Below are 18,578 nucleotides of genomic sequence, written 5' to 3'. Positions count from 1 at the left end.
GATGTCATAAAGAAGATATATGAACCTGGACTGAAACGATATGAAAATACTTAATAGTGATGATGTACATGAAGCACCAAGAGAGACATTTACCTAAAGCTAAAAGTAATTGTGAAACAAGGAAGATGAAGTAACTTACTGATCAATAACTGTAATTATGCACTGACGCAAGGTAGAAAGGAAATATATAGCGGTTTCTTATAGAGAAATATGTAACGTAGCTAGGATGGCCATAATAAGAAAATAGACGCTGGCTCATGTTAAATTCAACCAAGCTATCCCAGAGACAAACCGAGGCTGCAGAATCAGGAGACGTGGTAGTATAGCTCCTTGTGCAGATCCGATAATGAGTCAAGCTTGTCCCAGTATTAAGGACTCTATTTTAAGAGATAAGCATAGAGCACAAACGGAGTTCTATGGATAAGCTCTGAATTTCGAAAATTCATCATTGATTAAAGAAGAAGAAAACATCTGCAAGAGCCAACAGTTGGTCAGTTAAAAGAGTACACAGTTCATATGAGATAGAGTGAGCAAGTCTCTAGGGGCCAAGGGGAGCAACAGCACACATCATATTGAAATCAAATAGCAGTAAATAAGATTTGGTCTCTTCACATGTCTCTTCGCATGTGACTCAGAAGTCGAGTACAAGGGCTATTCATTAGAGTCTCGGACGGAGATAATGGTGTGTTCACACTCCCTTGAATGTTCCAGGACAGTGAGCAGCCAGCAAGATCAACTACAAAAGGAAGACTTTGGTTTATGGCTGACTGTTGAGAGATGATGGACTAATTGGGAAAACGGGAGTAGTCTGATGGGATTCAAATACCTAAGTTTAGTTTCACGTACCGTACATGCTGCTAAAGAGCCAAAAGTCCCCGGTTGGGGTAGTTTGCCAACCAATCAGTGGGATTGGGGAACAACCTAACATACATTGTTGCATAGACCAATCCACTGCTGATTTGTCTGCTATAATCAGTACTATATGTATTTAGAGGTAGTTCAAGGCATGCCCTATAGCTAAGGGGTAGGCAATAATGCACTAATCCTTATATGTTCTATAAGTAGATATGTTCCCTTAACCAATCCCTTCCCTCCATAGGTTTTGCATGTTGCCACTCAGAATGACGTCATGATGCCTGTGAGTTCTCCCTGCTTTATTAAATGAGAATAAAGTAGTACTTTGCCATATTCCTTGAGTCTGTCCGATTATTTGGACTGAGATCATTATTTGTAATTCCATCTAGCACAAAAGATGCTTCAAGGTGCTAGAGCACAAACTCCTGATCTAATAGCTTCTACCACAACAATCCCAACTGAACATTTTGAGGTTTCTGTTTTTTTACAATGATTTTCATTTAAAAATGTGTAATGCACATATCCTTGAGGCACCAGACAGAAACTGCATCTGGGTGCACATTTTATAGCGGTGAAGATAAGAATAAGGACATTCAAAGAGAAGAAATGATTGAAAGAAATAGAATTTCTTCCGGAATATAGACCAGTAATCAATCTTCCCGAGTTCAATGGGTAGCACATTTCACATAAAAGGAATAGATCTAGTCCCCAAAATCCCAAAAGACATTTACTTTACTTTACTTTACTTTATAGCATTTGTATGGCGCACCATAAACCCATAGGTGTGAGGGCGCAGACAAAAAAGAAGAAAAAAACATAAAAGAAAGGGGAGATAAAGAGGCTGAACGATCTAATGGAAAAAGTAACTGAAAACCAGGGGCAACTATTTGAAGAGGAAGGTTTTAAGGCCCTTCTTGAATATATTCAGGGATGATGAATTTCTCAATTGGTCAGGCAGAGTGTTCCAAAGTGCCGGTGCAGCTGAGGCAAAAGCACCACATTGTGCCTTTTTGCCTTTGACTCTGGGCTGCTGGAGCAGGTTCCGGTTGTTGGACCGAAGGTTTCTGGCAGAAGATTTTATTCCAATGTACCTTTGCAGGTAGGAGGGCATCTTGCCCTGAAGGCATTTAAAAGTGATGACCATAAGTCTGAATGAGATTCTTGATTCCACGGGCAGCCAGTGTAGTGCTCGACGTGCCTCCGAGACATGTACCCTGTATGCAAGACCGGATACCACTCTAACAGCTCCGTTCTGAACCACCTGAAGGCATTTGATGCTTTTTTTACTGGAGCCTGCTAATAGGCTACAACAGTAGTCAAGTTTGGAGCCTATAATGGCTCGGGCGATGGTCTCAGCATTGGATTGGGAGATGTATGGACGCAGATGGGATAACAATTTAATATAATAGTTGGCGGAAGAGACGGTACTGGCCACATAAGAATTCATCTTGAGTGATTGATCCAATACCACGCCTAGGATTTTAACCTTGGGAAGAGTGGAAATTAGAGCATCTCCCAGCTGGAAATGTTTGTAAGTTGAGTCCAATTTGGCTATGATGCTATCAGATCCTACAACCATGAGTTCTGTCTTGCTGCGATTGAGTGCAAGATTATTCAACATCATCCATTGTTCTATCATGGCAAAGATGCGATTAAGTTCTTTTTCATCCTCCGAATGCTGGCCTGTAAGAGGAATGACACATTGAGTGTCATCTGCATAGTTGGAAAAGAGGATGCCCTCATGAGCCAGATGGGCAAAGAAAGGGGACATGAAGATGTTATAGATTCAAGGCGACAGACTGGCGCCTTGTGGCACTCCAAACAATGTCTGAATTGCAGGTGCTTTGGCATTGTTGGCACATACCCTGCTAGACCTGTTGGATAGGAATGAAAGTATCCAGTTGGTAGTGGCCTGCGAACAGTTAGCTACTGACATGAGCCTGTCTGCTAACATGGCATGATCGATGAGATCGAATGCTGCCGATTGATCTAGGGAGATTAAAAGAGCGATCTTTTGAGAGTCCATTCTTTGTAGTAACTGAGACTTAAGGTCAAGAAGCGAAGTCTCTGTACCAAACCCTTGTCTGAATCCTGACTGAAAAGGATTGAGAATAGGGTGGGCATTTAGATGTTGCGCTATTTGAATATATGCTACTCGATCCAGTATCTTGAGCAAGAAAGGAGTGTTGGTTATGGGCCTATAATTTGTAGGGACGTTTTGATCCAAGCTGGGTTTTTTTCAATAAGGGAGTGACCCATGCTTGTTTCAAATCGTCTGGGACCGAACAGTTCTGCAACGAGGCATTTACAAATTTACATATGGCTTGAACAAGAGAGGGGGGACAGGTTTTGATAATTGTTGAAGCACAGGGATCCCCGGTGCAGTTGGTTGCCTTAAATTTATTAATAATGGAAGCCAACTCCTCCTCTGATATAGGAGTAAAATCAAAGATGGGGATATTGGGATCCCTGATAAAGGTGTTACTAACTAAGTCGAAATCTGGTGTGTCCGAGGCTGCTTTTTTGGTTGCTATAGATTCCCGGATACCGTCCAATTTATTAACCATGGCGGTCTGGATATCCAAACACCACTCGTCATTTTTAATAATGGTGGATAGTGCAGGTTCTGGGACGGACTCTTGTTCTTTCAATATTTTAAATAGTTCCTTAGAGTTCGATATAGCCTGGGAGATTCTGGAATCCAGGTAGGATTTCTTGGCATCAATAACCGCCCTTTTGTAATTTTTTGCAGCTTCCTTATAGTTGGAGAGTGCTGTGGAAGATTGATTGGCTTTCCAAGAATAGAATAGCTTGAGAGAGAGGGCTTTAAGAGATTGGAGTTCGGGCGAAAACCAAGGATTAGTGAGTTTCCTTTCAATCGGTTTCTTTTTGTCTTTTATGGGAGCGAGAGTGTCTGCCACTAGTTTAAGATTAGAACAGATTTTCTTGGTAAGAATGTCAAGATTATCTGTCTCTTGGATATGTAAGGTTTGAGAAGACAGGGATTCAATTTTGTCCGAGGTTAACAGCTTGGTATTGCGATGTGTAGCAGACACCAAGCGAACTGTTTGGACTTTAGAAACGCATGGTATAGAAATAGAGAAATGAACTGCATCATGGTCCGACCATGGGCATGGTGATACAAAGAAATCATGGTGAGGGCTATTAATAGCAGCTACCCAATCAAGGGTGTGTCCCAAATTGTGAGTGGGGTCCTGCACTATTTGAGAGAAGCCCAGATCAGAGAAGGATTGCGCAAGTTCCAGTGCTGTCTGGTCATCTGGGTGACCCAGCCAATAATTAAAATCACCTAGCACAATAAAACGTGAATTAGGTTTTAGTAATGGGAGAAGGTAGCCAGCAAGTTCTGTGCAAAAATTACCTTGACAGGAGGGAGGCCGATAAATAAGAACCATATTCACTGTGGTTTTTGTGTTCATCCCAATTTTTATGTGGAGGAAATCAATTCCTTCTATAAGGTGATCCTTAATTTTCCAAGCAGATAGTGATTCCCTTATGATATAGGCCACCCCACATCCCCTTCCGGATTCTCTATCCTGCCTAATCATGCAATAGCCTTCTGGGATGGCAAGCTGTAATGAAGGTCCTGATTCCGCAGTGCCCCAGGTTTCCGTGATGGCGCAAATATCGAGATTATGGCCATCAATATAAGTAGAAATTTCGTGGGCATGCTTAATTAAGGATCTTTTATTGAGCAGCATACAATTCAAGGTGCCAATGGGGTGTGAAATGGTGTGAGCCCCTCCTTTGTTATAAATCGAAATATCTGGCTGAGGCTTTGGGTTGGTGTGATCTAACTGTTGTTTTTCTAAGGGTGTGCCTAATGAATTAGACGGCGTTGAGCTAGCAGTAATGTTGAGCTGCGTGACGTTATGCGAACTTAGTGGGAGCATGGTAGTAATATTGAGGGGTTTGAGGTTAGTTTCCAAAGTAGTGAAACGGAACTCACCCGAAACTAGACACTAGAGTGTTCCAGGACAGTGAGCAGCCAGCAAGATCAACTACAAAAGGAAGACTTTGGTTTATGGCTGACTGTTGAGAGATGATGGACTAATTGGGAAAACGGGAGTAGTCTGATGGGATTCAAATACCTAAGTTTAGTTTCACGTACATGCTGCTAAAGAGCCAAAAGTCCCCGGTTGGGGTAGTTTGCCAACCAATCAGTGGGATTGGGGAACAACCTAACATACATTGTTGCATAGACCAATCCACTGCTGTTTTGTCTGCTATAATCAGTACTATATGTATTCAGAGGTAGTTCAAGGCATGCCCTATAGCTAAGGGGTAGGCAATAATGCACTAATCCTTATATGTTCTATAAGTAGATATGTTCCCTTAACCAATCCCTTCCCTCCATAGGTTTTGCATGTTGCCACTCAGAATGACGTCATGATGCCTGTGAGTTCTCCCTGCTATATTAAATGAGAATAAAGTAGTACTTTGCCATATTCCTTGAGTCTGTCCGATTATTTGGATTGAGATCATTATTTGTAATTCCATCTAGCACAAAAGATGCTTCAAGGTGCTAGAGCACAAACTCCTGATCTAATAGCTTCTACCACAACAATCCCAACTGAACATTTTGAGGTTTCTGTTTTTTTACAATGATTTTCATTTAAAAAATGTGTAATGCACATATCCTTGAGGCACCAGGCAGAAACTGCATCTGGGTGCACATTTTATAGCGGTGAAGATAAGAATAAGGACATTCAAAGAGAAGAAATGATAGAAAGAAATAGAATTTCTTCCGGAATGTAGACCAGTAATCAATCTTCCCGAGTTCAATGGGTAGCACATTTCACATAAAAGGAATAGATCTAGTCCCCAAAATCCCAGACAGCCTCTCCCTCTTATCCCTAGTTGATCATAGAGCCTTTGACAGCATGGCATGGGAATATCTGAAGCTAGTCTTAAAGGGATTCGGTTTTGGCCCAAGATTCTCCAGATTGGTTCTCTCAAATTTCCAAATCCCATCAACTCAGGTGTGGGTTAACTCGCATTGGTCCGCTCACATAGTTCTAGGCAAGGGAACCAGGCAGGGCTGTCCCCTATCCCCACTGGTATTCGCATTGGCCAATGAAACCCTTGGCGCAGCGGGTTCGGCTTCATCCAAACATCCAGGGCTTCAAATTTGGGGGCAACGTCATAAAAGCACCTTATATGCGGACAATGTGCTCTGCTTCTTAAATAATGCACTTAGTTATCTTCCCACCCTCATGGACCGAATTCACAGCGATCTCCGGGTTTGCAGGAACCCTACAAAATCAATGGGCATGGGCCTGTCTGAATCACCTTATGCCTTCGCAACCCTTCAGAGGTTATTCCCCTTTCACTGGGCGAACACAGACATCCCTTCTTTGAGCATTCGGCTGACTCCAACATATAGAGGGCTTTTGAAGGCCAATATTCAAGAGCTTCTGAAGGAAGCTAAGGACTTGTTCCAGTGGTGGGTCGCGCAAGAAATATCATGGCTGGGACGGGTCAGTGCGGTCAAAATGTGTTTTGGCTGGGACGGGTCAGTGTTTCCAAGGCTGCTATGCATTTTTCATCCCCTCATGGTGATGATCCCGGAACAGGATCTTCTTGAGCTACATAAGGCAATAGGCCAATTTGTTTGTATGGCAAGCCAAGAAGCCTAGACTCACTCGTAAGCTCCTCACGAGAGGGGAATTGCAGGGTGGCCTGGGACTCCCTTTGATCAAGAGATATTACCGGGCAGCCCAAGTAGCTGCATTGTTGGGCTGGCATGAAACACTGAGCCCCCGAAGTGGCACACCATTGACCAGGTAGCAACCCATTTTCCCTTGAATTATCTCTCATTCCTCCCAAAGGAAGCTCGCAAGCAACAAGATCCTATACTGCCCACCTCGATAACAACACTCCAATGCTGGGACAAAGTATGCACGCAATTAGGGTTTGTGTCGGGCCTCAGACCGCTCTGTCCTGTTACTCAGAACCCGGCCTTCACCCCTGGCCTCCAGGCTAGTTCCTATCGACTCACTATCAGTCACTTGACAAACCCTTAAGATTATGAGACTTATATGAAGCCCACACACCCTTAACCTTTGAGCAATGTAAAGAGAAATTCAAACTCCTGGAGGCTGAGTGATTTATATATATGCAGCTCCATCATTGGTTGACCAATCCGGCAGTAAGACAAGCAGCCTCCACAACTCCAACAGGGATAGAACTTGCAGTCCTGGAAGGACAACAAGCTCATAGAAAAGCCACCTGCTACCGCCTCTTAGAAAATACTCCATGCGAGGAGAAACCTCCCTACATGATGGCATGGGAGAGGGAACTTGGGTTGGAGACTCCCGGGGAATCCTGGCAAAGGATATGGTGAGAGCCCATAAGACCTCCCGCTGTACCACTGTGAAAGAAGGGGCCCTAAAACGTTGCTTTCACTGGTACCTTTCCCCACACCGGCTGCACACAATGAATCCTGATTACCCAGACATATGCTGGCATGGGTGCAGGGGACGAGGTGAACTAGCCCACTTATGGTAGCACTGCCCAATCATACAATCCTATTGGTTAGAGGTAAGATTCAAGATTAAAGAGACTTGTGGCGCCTTGTTCCACATGAACCCACAAATTCTCTTTGGTGATGTTCCCGAGGATGGTTCCTTCCCGATGTCTGGTCCCAGGCCTGAATTTGTCTCACAACTGCTCTCGGCAGCCCAACTCACACAGGCTTGCTTTTGGAAAGACGTGGAGGGACCACAAATAGGGTACTGTTGGGTAAAAGTTTGGGAATTGCTAGCGATGGAAAAGCTCACAGCCACGGTTGAGGGGAAACTGCCTAAGTATGATTAATATGATGTACTCGCTGTAGGCACAGTGTAATGATGCACTAGAGGTGGCGTTGTGTTTTTTTCATTCTTTTCTTCCCCCTTCCTCCTCTTTACCTCTTTAGACTATTCTGACAATTCTTAACCTGTCTCCACATTTCAATTAATTGTTCTAAGCGAAACAGGTAAACAGTTATAAGTTTAAAAATGAAGTTTCAATGCCATGATATATTAATGTTATATTATGTCTGTGTTATATCAACTGAACCCATGATGTCGAGATTTCAATAAAAATAACATGATTTTTAAAAAAAGGATTGCTGATATAAAAGCATATATCTCCCTGATGGACAAACCGAGAGATGAAATTGTTGAGGAGGTTTGGACCAATGGATCTAAGTGGGGCAAAGGGCCGTGAAAAGACATTTTGGAAGCAAGGTAGCTAGGAGCAAAGTCATGAATACTTTTAACAATCAAGAAAAGGATCTTGAAGAGAATCCTCTGCTGAACAGCCAGCCAGTGAAGTTTCCTAAGGTGCAGAGAAACCAAAGCAGATTTAGGGAGACTATAGGGAGGTCTGACTACAGCATTCTGAGGCTATGGATCGGGCCGGCAGGAATGCCCAATAAGAGGGAATTGCAGTAGTCTAGTCTAGAATTGACTAACATCCCTATGACTGCAGGGCAGTCTTATTTAGCGATAAGGTGCAAAACCAGTTTCAACTGTTTAAGTTGATAGTAAATGGCTTTTGTTTGTGCACAAGCTAACACCTGGCTAATGGCTTCCAAGGGATTCCTAAGCCTGGAATACATTTGTGTGTCATCAGTGCAGGAGTGTTAGCTCAGGTTAAACTGAAAAATGTTCAGTAATGGCCGAATGTAAACATTAAATAGTAGGGAGAAAGAGAATATCCCTGTGGCACATCGCAGAGAATGGGTAGGGAATTGGAGTAATGAGGCCCATTTCGAATAATACGAATAAAAATGTTTAAAGACACCACCCTAACTTTGAATGCTGGGGCATTCAACTACAATAATCCACACAAATACTGGCAGCTTGCCTACAGAACAAAAAACACAATTTGCCTGCTAATATCTCAATCAAGTTTGTACATCACAATGCACAAAACCAAGTGGTTGTATAAATGCAAGTCTGAATAAACATTCTAGACAACTAGCTACAACCTTCCTCGATATGAACATTCATTTTATCACTGCTTGTCATCATTACATTTCAATATTTCCATCAGAAATGTACTATATATATTTAATGTAACTTTCTCTAACACTATACAATGAAGATTACCCCTGCTATCTGCGCAGGGAGTATTAATTCTATTAAAGACTAGGAGGCGAGCATTATGCTTCATCTTCATTTATTTCTACTCTTCAGCAGTTCAACAAACATATATAATAAAACCATGAAAAGTGTTCTAAAAACTAACAAACTTTTCTCTTATCCAAAACTACAAAATCCATGAGCCTCTGTAGTCCATGCTCACTCCACCAGTCACAACCCACTTCCTGTGCTTGGTCTCCTCCTCTGCTTTTACTCGCTCTGATAGTCTCTTATGGTCTTTAACTGATCCTCGTCAACGGTGCGAAGACTCTCTTGAACTTTTAACTCAATTGCCGAAAAAACCCTCCGGCCTCCTGATACTCTCTGCTCTGTCATCACCTTCAGTTATTCTTCTGATCCTCTCCCATGAAAAGAACAACAATAGAATACTTTAGGGTGGTGCGAACGTCTCGTACTGATACATAATAAAGCATTGACATTGTATACACAGGCTCCACCCACGGGTGGGTGGAGCCTACACGCGCGAAGTCGCGTAGCATCATTTGAAGGCGGCGATTTCTAATCACCATCGCCAGCGCTCGTAGAGGATTATAGCGATCGAACGATCGCGCGCACCGGGATCAGCTGAAGCACTACCTCCGGCACTTCAGCAGCCCTTCAGTTTCAAGATCTGTGAAAGACTCGGGTCTGTGAGCCCCTACACTGCCGAGAAGCAGTAGATTGTCGCACTGAGTGCGGGGACCTCCGCAGATGCCGGAAGGCTAAACAAGGACAAAGGTGCAGCCACTGAAAGTAAAAAAGTTAAAAAAAAAAAAAAAGAAAGACATTTAACATCATAAGAGAGCAGTGGGCGTGCTAAGAGACCTGTTCCAGGTATTTTAGGCACACAGCACAGCGGAAAATGTCAGACTTTGAGTGGAGTGAGGAGGAGCAGTCGCAGGACCTCGCTGCCAGCTTTAAGCAAGTGCTTGGTAGCTCTCTTATTGATGCAGCGGCAGAAGGGGTGAAACCCCTACAAGAGAGGCTGGAGACGTTGGAAGCTATACTCTCACAGCCAAAGAATAGCACCAAAGTTGATAAGTGCACGCCCACAGAGCCCTTGAAAGAGGAGCATAAGGGGAGTAAGCTAGCCCTCAAGAGGAAAGCCTCTGACGACCCCCGGGGCTCATTGGAAGAGGCGATAGAAAAGGCCTCGGAGGTGCCTGACGCTTTCGCAAAGCTTAAAGAAGCGTACCTACAAAGGCATGAGGTGCCGAACCTCACGACCCCCGCTCCAGGGGAAGACAATATTGGAGAAGACCCTGGCTCGGAGGAAGAGCTAGTGGAAGAGCAAGACTCTTTAGGGGAAGAAGAAGCCGAGGAGGAAGAGTGGGTTAGACTCAAATGGGGGCAAGAGAGCTAGGAAGGAAAAACACCTCATAGAAAATCAGGATGATATGTTCGACCCAGACAGCATACGTAATCCGAGGTCCACCGAGTGGCAACCATCCCCCCGAGTAACTCAGTATATGGCAGCAAGGTTACGCAAGCCACTAGACAAGGAGGTGAGACAGCGCCTACGGGCAGAGTGCCCGCGCCCAGATCTGCCAGGAAAGGTGGCGAAGCACCTGAGCTCGACCCAAAAATGCTGACCTTCGTGGCCAAGATGAGCAAAGACCCCCGGAAGGGGATTGATAGATCCTGGAAATCCTGCCAGGAGAAGGTATTAGATTAAGCAGGTCCTCTCTCAAAAATTATGGACCTCGCAGAGAGGGCGAAGGACACGGGAGAAGAGGTTGACCCGGAAGCCCTTGCTGGGTGGGCTCAGAGAGCTGTCTGCCTGCTTGGAAACGCAAATTGTGCCATCGCGTCAGAGAGAAGGAAGGGCCTATTGCTCAAGATAGATTCAAAGTTGAGCGATTTGTCGTCATATGAAACAGGGGAAGGTGCACAAGGTCTCCTGTTCGGGGAAACCTTTGGGAAGGAGATGGGCCGGTTCGTAGGCACATTCGCTTCGTTAGAGAAGGCTCAAGCATCGATTTGCAAAATATTCCCCAGCAGAGTTTTTGGAGGGACCGGCCGCTACAGAGGTCACGCAGCCGGTCGCAACCAAGGAGGGAGAAGACCTCAGAACCCCAGGGCACAATACTGGGAGAACAAGAGCCAAGACACCTTTTTCCCATCCAGGGGGAGATTCCCAAGGGGCCGAAGGTCCAGAGGATCGGGACGAGGTCAAGGATTTACGCCAGGTGAGAGCAATTCTGTATCCTCCAGTAGGGGGGAGGACGCGCAGATATTTAGAGAATTGGCGCAGGCTTACAAGCGATTCCTGGATACTGCATGCCTAGACAGCGAGATAGCACAGCTAGTCACCAAGCAGGCAATAGAGAAATGCGAGACATCCCCGAAGTTTGTGAGCAATATGTTCCTAGTGCACAGGAAGGAGAAGGTACGCCCGGTGATAAATCTCAAAGAGCTGAACAGCTGTATCGTATATCGGCACTTCAAGATGGAGGGCGTCCATCAGCTCAGAGACTCCCTAAGAGAAGGAGAAGGAGATTGGTTGACGCGTCTAGATCTAAAAGACGCTTACCTCACAGTACCTGTTCTCGAGGAGTACAGACCATTTCTAGTTTTTCGCTGGCAAAGCCGATTCTGGCAATTCAAGTCGATGACATTCGGACTTGCTTCGGCACCCTGGGCGTTCACAAAGCTGATGAAGCCGGTAGCGGCAGCAATCAGGGAGAAGGGCGTCAGGCTTATTATTTACCTGGACGACCTCTTGCTCCTGGCAGAAGATCGAGAGGTATTAGTATACCAAACGAGATGGGTGCAGGACCTTCTGACCTCACTAGGATTTCTAGTGAACACAGAAAAATCAGATACTACACCAGCGCAAAGGTTAGACTTCCTGGGATTTGTCCTAGACACCAAGAAGGCGACCTTGGAACTTCCAGCTCGGAAGATGAGAGACATCAAGAGAGAGATCAGAGTATGCTTAGAGAAGCAGCAAGTATCTCTCAGGACATTAGCGAGAATAGTCGGGCTTCTAGCAGCTTCCATCCAGGCCATTTTCCCGGGGCCACTTCACTACCGAGCACTGCAGAGATTGAAAATAAAGCATCTGCAGCTAGGTCTGAAGTACCATCAACAAGTGCCTTTAGATCAGGACTCGATTTCAGAGCTAGAATGGTGGTTAAAAAATATAGACGCTTGGAATGGGCGAGCCATATTCGGAGAAAAGCTAGATTTGATAATAGAATCGGATGACAGTCGGAAAGGCTGAGGAGCCAGATGTGGGTCTTTACAGACCGGAGGCAAGTGGAGCGAAGAGGAGCTTCGTCTACACATAAACTGCCTAGAGCTCCTAGCAGGATCGTTCGCGATCAAAGCCTTTACGAAAGAGAGGGTGAAATCTTGTGTCCTACTGAAGATGGACAACATATCAGCAGTGCGCTACATCAACCATCTGGGTGGTACGAGATCCAAGATGCTCGCAGAGTTAGCGAAGGACCTGTGGCACTTCTGCCTACGATCAGGGACGTCTGTGACAGCGGAGTACCTGCCAGGGACACTGAACATAGTAGCAGATTGGAACTCTCGGTACCTTACGGATTCCAGCGATTGGAGGCTGGATCCAGCAGTGTTTCAGAGACTGAACACGAGATGGGGACCATTGCAAATAGACCTGTTCGCTTCCCGGCTCAATGCGCAGAGGAGCTGCTATTTCAGCTGGAGGCTGGATCCGGGAGCGCTAGGAACAGATGCGTTTCTGCAAGAGTGGATAGGAGGTCCGCATTACGCTTTTCCCCCCTTCGTGATGTTGAGCAGAGTATTAGCGAAATGCCGGAGGGAGAAAGCAGAGTTGGTATTAGTAGCGCCGTTATGGAAGGCAGGGGTGTGGTTCCCCACCCTAATGGAACTGGTGTCGGACATTCCCAGAGTCCTCCCCGACGGGGAGCGACTGCTCACGGACCCAGCTGGGTCGTGTCATCCACTGAGAGTGAGAGGGACACTCCCGCTAGTCGCGTGCAGGATATCCGGTGGGCCTTGCCAGGAATTTCGACGCAGGCTGCTCAGCTTATCGCTGAATCCTGGGCTCCATCCACTAGGAGGAGCTATGACGCAGCTTGGGCAAAATGGACAAGCTGGTGCAAGGACAGAAGTGTTCATCCCGTTTCAGCACCTGTAGTGGACATTCTGAACTTTCTAGCAAACCTATTACAGAGCGTTAGACCTTTCCGTACTATAGGAGTGTACAGATCGGCGATTTCTGCGGGTCACATGCCAATAGAGGGCGTCCCGGCAGGTGAACATCCTGCGGTGGTGATGCTCATCAGAGGAGCAAGATTTAAAGCGCCACCGGAGCCCAGGTATAGCACAACATGGGACATGGCTGCAGTACTGCACCTATTAGCGAGTTGGCCGACCAATAAGTACCTCTCGCTTAAGCAATTATCCGGAAAGCTAGCTATGTTGCTATGCTTAATCTCCTGCAAGAGAGTATCGGACGTGAGAGCACAAGATGTTAACAGACGATCCTTCGGACCGGAGGGAGTTACATTCTCCATAGTCAGAAGGACCAAGACAGGGACATCTACGGTACATTATCCGTATTTCCCGAGGAATTTGAAATGGTTCGTAGCACGATGCATTAAGGAGTACGAGAATAGAACTGCGGAGTATAGAGTAGCAAGTACTACTAAGTTATTAATAGCGCGCAGGAAGCCCTATCACGCAGTTGCATCAGCTACCATCGCAAGATGGGTCAAGGAGGTTATGCATGCAGCAGGTCCTAATGTGAGCACGTATGGAGCTCATTCGGTGAGGGGGGCAATGGCCTTGTCCGCCGTGAGAGCAGGAGTGCCCTTGAGTGAGGTAATGCTGGCATCAGACTGGTCAAGCGATAGGACTTTTAAAGAGTTTTACTTTAAGCCAGCGGAGAGTTTAGCAAGTACAGTGCTGGGTAAGCTTTGAACAAGCATAATGCTCGCCTCCAGTCTTGTCATAGAATGAAGATGACCTCTGCTATCTGTGCAGGGAGTATTAATTCTATTAAAGACTAGGAGGCGAGCGTTAAATTCCCACCCGAGTCTGGTCTGGGGGCTATGCTGTTGGAGCGAGACGCTCTGCGCTTCGCGCGCTAGCTCCGCCCACCCGCGGGTGGGGGCTATGCTGTTGGGGCGAGACGCTCTGCGCTTCGTGCGCTAGCTCCTCCCACCCGCGGGTGGGGGCTACAAACTTCTTCGCGTGAGCCGACTCCTGTTGCTTGCAAGGCTGACCGAACCCCTGCAGTGCCGGGTATACGGCACGGGGCCGTCAGCCTCGCGGCCGACGCTACAAATCAAGGGAACCTTGCCTGGGATCCCGCAGTGACCCACGCGGCGAATGTGCCTGCAAAGGGAAAAACGTCAAACCTAGTACGCGCACGCGTGCTGTGACATTTGCATTAAAACTTCAAAACAAGTGCAAACGCAACTTCTCTCACGTTCCCCTGAAAATGCTCACACTCTCAGCACATATTTCCTATCTTTAACCCAAACTTCCCCTCTCAGTCAGCCAATTTGCTACAGGCATTCGGAGAGGAAAGAAATAGTACTTATCTGCTTGAAGAGCAGTAAAAGAAGAGGAGGAGTCCAAGCACAGGAAGTGGGTTGTGACTGGTGGAGTGAGCATGGACTACAGAGGCTCATGGATTTTGTAGTTTTGGATAAGAGAAAAGTTTGTTAGTTTTAGAACACTTTTCATAGTTTTATTATATATGTTTGTTGAACTGCTGAAGAGTAGAAATAAATGAAGATGAAGCATAATGCTTGCCTCCAGTCTTGTCATAGAATATATATTTCAGTTCATTTTGTCTAGCACCATTGACAAGTGTTGGCATGAGAGAAAGCCACTGTGACCGAGAAGAATTATCCCTCGTTCCCCCTTAATTACAAGAGATAATCCTCATCTGTGCTGCAAGTGCATTTTATTTGCCTGAATAAGAAAAATACTGGCATCCGACGACAAACATATTTCAATGAGCATGTTTTGAACTTCCTTAGATGGCCGCCGCATCCGACGCGCAGCTCTGAAGCCACAAGAAATGCTTCTTGTCCCTGATTGGGCAGGCTCACACATTTAGCCAATCAACTGGAACGAGCAGGCGCAATCTGGCACTCAAGCAAAGCAGGAAATCAAGCCTCGTGACTGAGCTGACTGAGCGCAACCAGCGCCAGGCAGCGTTCTACTGCCACACTTGTCTTTCCTCTCTCCACCCACTCTAATCGCCGCATTAGCTTCTTGTCAAGTGATCGCACGGTGAGTCCTATCCCCTATTTCACAAAGTACTCTCCATATTTGGTCCCTCATCAGACTCTCCAAACTCTTGCCAAACTGTTTTACCTTCCCGTTCCATAAGGCACACCCTGCCATAGATTCATCCCGACCGCAACCAGAACTATTCTCGATGCACACAGCATCTAATCGCATTTGCTGCTGCCCTACGAAGACCCGCCAAATCTGCTGCCCGGCACTGCTCTGAACTATCATACAATAGAATGCTCTGCCTTATATCATTTTACTCATAAACTGTACTACATTGCTTCAGCAATCGCTAACATCAAGTGCTATTATTGGCTCACTACGTACCGCCAGTCGCCTGGCACCATATTTACCTCGCATTAAATTGTTATGCACTGCTTTTTTACACATGTTGCAAACAACGCTGCATATTTCTAATCTCTGTCGCAGCTCTGCCCCACTACTGCTGCCACACCCATTATCTAGCCGTTCTTACTGCCATAGTCACCGTATTGCTATACGCCCCATCCACCTTGTGATATTTACTGGTGACACTACAGTTTTCGAAGTTAATCAACCTATCTCAGCTACATAGCTCGTATTACACTTTTTTCTATCCACAACTGAAGAAACTGATATATATATCGCACAACCTGCCTATAATGCCACATTACTGCCTATAATGTTTATTGCCTATAACTGCAAATGCTGCTTTTAACCCACTGCCATATATTTACTGTATATACCTGTATTGGTTGCTTCCAACCATCCAGACCTATACCTCGCGCACAGTAACAAATGTATACTAAAATTGCAAAACTGTTACTATGATTATATAGCCATGTTACTGTGTTTTTATAACAATACATGCACAGCAATTATCGTAGACTGCGCTGGCACCAAACCCTCTACCAGCCATCTCCCCGGACACCTTCTTACACTCCCCAATGCAACACAAGCTCTCACAGATGTTTGCCGTCACGACCAACAGGCCAGCACCACCTCCATCGCATCAACACACATCCACCACCACACATCTCCTCTTCTTCTCTTTATCTGTTATTCTTACCACTTCCTGTATCAACAGCGACATGCCCCCCTCTCTCACACACATACCACCAGTACTCTCACAACATCTCTCCACCGCAACCCTCACCCAGACCACCTATCAGAGCCTCCACCCTGCCAATTTAAATGTGCACACCCTCTCACACGACAGGCTCCTCAGGCTCAGAGCACGCACAGAGCCCAGCATCCTCCCATGCACTCCACTCACCACGCATGCCAGAACCCACAAACTCAGCTCTCACACCCCCTTCACGCCACATTACGCACAACCACAATCACCCCACCCGCCTCGCCAACCCTACACCACCAATGCACCTCTCATGCTCACATCAATCAGCATTAAACTCACCCCCCCTCCTGGACATCCTGATACCTCTCCCACCTACCCTGACCTTAGAACCAACCCCAATCCGACCCTAAAAAAGACAACACTCAACAATGCTCTCAAATGTGCCCTCATTAATGCCTGCTCACTCCCTGCACATGCACTAGGGATTAATGACCTCATCACCTCCCATGACCTCAATCTGCTGGCAATCTTGAAAACATGGCTGCATGAAGCATCTGGCCCTGCCATCTCTCTTGGCCTCCCTCAAGGATACACCATCCTGAGACAAGGCGAAAACCTCCAAAGGAGGAGGCGTAGCCCTCATCTCCAACGAGACTTTTGCCATCATATTCAGGAGCCCGACCTGGGAAAACACTGCTGACCTCCTCACGGCCAAATTAACATTATCTCCCAACTGCACCATAAACATTATGATCACATACAGACCTCCTGGCACAGCCCCAGACTACCAAAAACACCTCCTCCAAATCATAGGGAATACCCTAAAGAACTCCACCAAAACCATCCTACTTGGAGATCTGAACCTAGGCTTGCATGACCCAAAGGACAAAGCTGCCTCTGCACTTGCCAAACAGTTCACATACCTAGGATTCACCCATAGAGTCACGGAACCCACCTACTGTAAAGGTTGCTCCATTGATTGGATTGCAGACCACAACTGCTCCTCCTCCATCAACAATTTCTCAGCCGTCCCTTGGACATATCACCATTGTGTTCATTTCACCATCCCTAACAGTCCCATCACCAAAGTTCTTTTTCACGCCACATCCACCAATGCTAGAAGCTCAAAAAAACTCACTGTGACCAATCTCCTCCCCCTTCTTGGCATCCCTGAGCTCAAACCATCTTTTGTCAACAACCCCACTACACTTATGCCCACACCCTCACACTTTCCATTGAATCCAAAGCTCCACTGGAATAAAAAAAAGAAAAGAAATCCTTGCACACTAACTCTTGGTTTATGGAAGAATTATCAGCCCTACGCACATCCAAACGTCAGGCCCTAGCCAAATGGCAATCAACGCCTAACCAATCCAGACTTCAGACTTCAAAAACATCTCCTCTACATACAAAAAAGCTGTATTCATTGCCAAATCTGAATCATTTAACCTTAGAATCTAAACAGCCAGCTCTAAATCTAGGGACATTTTTTCAATGCTCAAAGAACCCATCACCCCCTCCACCAGTCCCAACAAAATCGTCAAAGATGAAGCTTGGTGTTCAAGCATCCAGTCAGCCCTCATAAACAAAGTCAAGCTCCTCCAAGAAAAAATCCAAGAACGGTGCAAAACACTCCCTAAACAGATCAGCACACAACAGCCAATCCCACATACTCCTCTAACAGAAACCCCTTTCTTCTCATTCAGAGACGTAACAGAAAGGGTAGCTGCTAACCTCCTCGAACACATTGAACCATCCACATGTAAAGGTGACATCTGCCCTCCCACTATCATTAAAGAATATTCTGGCACACATACCCCTATCAGCACAGCATTTATCAATGCGTCATTTTTCTCAGGAATTGCCCCATTTAGCCTAAAAAAAGCATGGGTCTGCCCTCTCATCAAGAAACCTTCCCTAGACCCCACATGCCCGAACAACTACTGCCTCATCACTACCGTCCCTTTCCTCCTCAAAATCATAGACAAAGCCGCACACAACCAAATCCAACATTACCTTGAAGCCAACGCCATCCTAGGCAAGAAGCAATCAGGCTTCTGCAAAGGCCACGGCACAGAAACCGCCCTCTTAGACTTAAAAAATCTAATTACCAAAATAATGGTCATGGGAAAACCTGCCCTCCTGCTTCTCCTAGATCTCTCTGCTGCATTTGGTCGTGTTGACCATGACATTCTGACCTCGCATCTCTCCAAGTCAGCCCACTTCTCCAATAAAGCCACCTCATGGATTGCCTCTTTCCTAGAAGG

Source organism: Ambystoma mexicanum, chromosome 1q (assembly GCF_040938575.1).
Source record: "Ambystoma mexicanum isolate Mex_15411 chromosome 1q, UKY_AmexF1_1, whole genome shotgun sequence".
NCBI classification, from domain to species: domain Eukaryota; kingdom Metazoa; phylum Chordata; class Amphibia; order Caudata; family Ambystomatidae; genus Ambystoma; species Ambystoma mexicanum.
Note: the sequence above shows the minus strand (reverse complement) of the source record.